Source organism: Tursiops truncatus, chromosome 16, assembly GCF_011762595.2.
Source record: "Tursiops truncatus isolate mTurTru1 chromosome 16, mTurTru1.mat.Y, whole genome shotgun sequence".
NCBI classification, from domain to species: domain Eukaryota; kingdom Metazoa; phylum Chordata; class Mammalia; order Artiodactyla; family Delphinidae; genus Tursiops; species Tursiops truncatus.
Window position 1 is genome coordinate 49,253,219 of NC_047049.1, and position 4,919 is coordinate 49,258,137.

Here is a 4,919-nt window from a genome sequence, read left to right on the forward strand (position 1 = left end):
TGGGTGAAACAATTACAATGGGATGCAAAATGTCATTATAAGCTTAACAACATGCAGTTCATTGATAAATGCATGACTTTCTAGAAAAATGTAAACTACCAACACTTATTCATGAAAAGTTAGAAAAGGGAAATAGGCCATTAACTATGTTAGAAAATGACAAAAGTTGTCAAAGAACTTCCTCCAAAATAAATGTTTAAACCAAATCATTCTTTGAAAGAATTTTATCCAATGCTATTTAAACTGTCAACATATAAAAAATTAATGCAAATTTCTCAATGAGCAGCATAAAACTAGGGTAAAACTGATGCAGAACTTGAAAAAAAGATAGCACCAAAAGAAAACCTGCAAATCTCACTATGAATATGTGTGGGTACAATCATAAATAAAATATTTCAAAACGTTTAAAATGATATACTATAGACATGTAAGTGTTAATCCCAATAAAGCAACAAGTCAAAGGAATTAAAAAATTTTGGAAATCCTAATACGTAATTAATAGAGGAAAAAAAAGGTCAATATGATTATCAGAAAGATAAGTAGAAAAGGTATTTGATGAAGATTTGCATCAAATATACTATTTTAATGTAGACCACTAGGAAGATAAGAATAAGCCCTCAGGGACTTCCCTGGTGGTCCAGTGGTTAAGAATCTGCCTTCCAATGCAGGGGACACAGGTTCAATCCCTGGTCAGGGAACTAAGATCCCACACGCCTAGGGCAACTAAGCTAACGCGCTACACCTAGAGAGCCCACGTACCACAACTAGAGAGAAGTCCACGTGCTTCAACAAACCTCCTGAGCGCCGCAACTAAGACCCGATGTAGCCAAATAAATAAATATTAAAAAAAAAGAATAAGCCCTCTGTTTGAAGTCAACAGCCATCATTATGTTAAAATGACATACTAGTGACACCGCCACTAGAGCCCCAAAGGGTCTCAGGGGCATTGCTGTTATTTAACATTGCTAAGGTCAGTGCAAGAAGGCAAGAGAAATAAATATGACAAACATACCTATAGGAAAATGGAAGAGGTGACTGATTACTTGGCAAATCAAAAGAATTTACTCAACAAATTTAGAAAGAGTGAAATAATCTAAGGAAGCTAGTTTACATATAAGTCATGTTTAAAGATTTATCCTACCATTCAGAAGTAACCATTTGGAAAAGATTAAAAAAAACACTCCCTTTCCAGTATCATATGTATTATAAAAATTTAGTAAGTAATCTGCAGAATTCTTTTGACCAAAGCCATAATTTTCACTGAAGGAAATAAACACTTTATATGCATTATATAATGTAATCCTCATAACTAGACTATGAGGTAGACATAATTATCTTCATTTTGCAGACAAGAATACTGATTCAGTAACTTGCCCAAATTCACAGACTTGAACTAACATATATTACATTTTATTTGGGGATCATAAAATAATATAAAATATGCAGTAAAATAAGAAAAGACGGAGCCTTCCTCGGAGGGAAGCAGAAGCGAGACCCCGGCCCTAGTCGCGGCAGCAGGGCCACGCCCCCGCCGCCGCGCGTGAGGGGCCCAGTGTCTTCGTGGCCACCGGCCGCATCGGATCCCAATCCTCGGGACTGAGGGACTCGGGGTGTTTCCCCCCCTTCCTGCTGTGTTGTGAATTTTTGCCTGAATTTGAGTGGTATGGACTTCAAATCTCGCAATTGTGAGTGACTGACTTTAGTTAACCTTTGTTACTCCAGAGGATCCACAGAACATAGGATGTTGCCACAAAATCTACCTCGTGTGTTACTCTCTTTCACTCATGAGTTGAACAACAGTTACAAATTTGAGCAAGATATCTGCAGACTGTGTTGAAAAACTCTGAAGAACCTAATTAACACAGGATGACCTGGTAGTGATTCTAAGCCTAAAAAGATACTGCTCATTAGTGAATGTATCAATCTTGGTTCTGAATGCTGCAGATAACAGCAAGCAGAGTTTCTCCTTTCTTTATTTCTGAAGCATTCACTTGACCTTCCATCAGTAAGACTGATTTTTCTAATCTGTTCCTGGATATATTAATGGAATACAGTCATGTCCACTCAAGACGAGAAGCAGGTCAATACTGAATATGCTGTGTCCTTGTTGGAACAGTTAAAACTGTTTTATGAACAGCAGTTGTTTACGGACATAGTGTTAATTGTCGAGGGCACTGAATTCCCTTGTCATAAGATGGTTCTTGCAACATGTAGTTCTTACTTTAGGGCCATGTTCATGAGTGGACTAAGTGAAAGCAAACAGACACACATACACCTGAGGAATGTGGATTCAGCCACCTTACAGATAATAATAACGTACGCATACACGGGTAACCTGGCAATAAATGACAGCACTGTAGAACAACTTTACGAAACAGCTTGCTTCCTGCAGGTAGAAGATGTGTTACAACGTTGTCGAGAATATTTAATTAAAAAGATAAATGCAGAGAACTGTGTGCGATTGTTGAGTTTTGCTGATCTGTTCAGTTGTGAGGAATTAAAACAAAGTGCTAAAAGGATGGTGGAGCACAAGTTCACTGCTGTGTATCACCAGGAAGCTTTCATGCAGCTGTCACATGACTTACTGATAGACATTCTCAGTAGTGACAATTTGAACGTAGAAAAGGAGGAGACAGTTCGTGAAGCTGCTATGCTGTGGCTAGAGTACAACACAGAATCACGATCCCAGTATTTGTCTTCAGTTCTTAGCCAAATCAGAATTGATGCACTTTCAGAAGTAACACAGAGAGCTTGGTTTCAAGGTCTGCCACCCAATGATAAGTCTGTAGTTGTTCAAGGTCTGTATAAGTCCATGCCCAAGTTTTTCAAACCAAGACTTGGAATGACTAAAGAAGAGACGATGATTTTCATTGAAGCATCTTCAGAAAATCCTTGTAGTCTTTACTCTTCTGTCTGTTACAGCCCCCAAGCAGAAAAAGTTTACAAGCTATGCAGCCCACCAGCTGATTTACATAAGGTTGGGACCGTTGTAACTCCCGATAATGACATCTATATAGCAGGTGGTCAAGTTCCTCTGAAAAATACAAAAACAAATCACAGTAAAACAAGCAAACTTCAGACTGCCTTTAGAACTGTGAATTGCTTTTACTGGTTTGATGCACAGCAAAATACCTGGTTTCCAAAGACCCCGATGCTTTTTGTCCGCGTAAAGCCATCTTTGGTTTGCTGTGAAGGCTATCTCTATGCAATTGGAGGAGATAGTGTAGGTGGAGAACTTAACCGGAGGACCGTAGAAAGATATGACACTGAGAAAGATGAATGGACAATGGTAAGCCCTTTGCCTTGTGCTTGGCAGTGGAGTGCAGCAGTTGTGGTTCATGACTGCATTTACGTGATGACACTGAACCTCATGTATTGTTATTTTCCAAGGTCTGATTCATGGGTAGAAATGGCCATGAGACAGACTAGCAGGTCTTTTGCTTCAGCTGCAGCTTTCGGTGATAAAATTTTCTATATTGGAGGGTTGCATATTGCTACCAATTCTGGCATAAGACTCCCCTCTGGCACTGTAGATGGGTCTTCAGTAACTGTGGAAATCTATGATGTGAATAAAAATGAGTGGAAAATGGCAGCCAACATCCCTGCTAAGAGGTACTCAGATCCCTGTGTTAGAGCTGTTGTGATCTCAAATTCTCTATGTGTGTTTATGCGAGAAACCCACTTAAATGAGAGAGCTAAATATGTCACTTACCAATATGATCTGGAACTTGACCGGTGGTCTCTGCGGCAGCATATATCTGAACGTGTACTGTGGGACTTAGGGAGAGATTTTCGATGCACTGTGGGGAAACTTTATCCATCCTGCCTTGAAGAATCTCCATGGAAACCACCAACTTATCTTTTTTCACCGGATGGAACAGAGGAGTTTGAACTGGATGGAGAAATGGTTGCACTACCATCTGTATAGTCAGGAGTTCAGGGAGTGCACGCCTGATCTATTTGCTTTGTCATTTTCTTTGCTAAATGAGAGAGGCTATGAAAGGACTGAATATGAGTACATAAAAATCTATCTTTGATAAATTTTATTTTTATGCCCTACTTAATATTTGCATCAGTATAATATATATCAGTGAGTCTTAAGAAAGATATGCTTCCATAATATGAAATAGATTATCCAATAATTGAGAAACTTTTATGTGTATCATGAGCATAAAAATCTGGATTATCTAACATTGTTAGCCCTGTGTATGTACAGTTCCAAAAGTTCTCTTATTAAAGTAGTTTCCTGTTCCTAGTGTGGTATATCGCAAATTATGCTGAGGTTATTTTATTATATGTATTTCATTCCTGTGCTTCTGTTCTGAAGTCCTGGAATAGTTTTTTTCGGTGTAGTTAATTGAGCTGCACTTAACACAAATGTCCATGTTGGTATTAGAAATGTTGTCTAAATCCTATAGTTGAGGAAGATCTTCCATTTTATGGTATTGCACAGGGAAAGTATGACTGCAGGATCAGTCTAACTATTAGGTGCATGTATTCTCTTTTCACTAACTTATACTTGTCTATCTAGAATACAGGTCTTCCAATCAGCTGGTCCTTTACCAGGTGTGGACTTAAGTTGCTGGGCTTGCAATAAGAATTGCTAGTCCCTCATTGTGCGGGTCTGTGTGGAGCTTTAATCAGTAAATGCCTCCACTTTCTGTATTACATTAACATTGGCTCATGCATATAACTACCTGCTGCTGTCGTATTTCTCCATCTTAAAGATTTAGAGTGGGTTAACCAGGTCATTACATCTTAATTTAATAACAAACATTACTGTAGAGTGATTGTGTATAGATATTCGTTAGCTGTCAGGGTGTGTTTTTTTTTAACCTGTTGTGTGTGGGGGGTAGGATTAGAAAGGTGAACTGTTCAGGAATTCTCTGCACTAGCGGTGCAGAAGAGCAGATAACTAG

The 4,919-nt window shown here is 38.7% G+C and overlaps 1 pseudogene; it reads left to right on the forward strand.

Moving 5' to 3' along the window:
* The first annotated feature begins 1,505 nt into the window (after positions 1-1,505).
* LOC117308477 (kelch repeat and BTB domain-containing protein 2 pseudogene) lies at positions 1,506-4,251 on the forward strand (annotated as a pseudogene).
* The last annotated feature ends 668 nt before the right edge of the window (positions 4,252-4,919 follow it).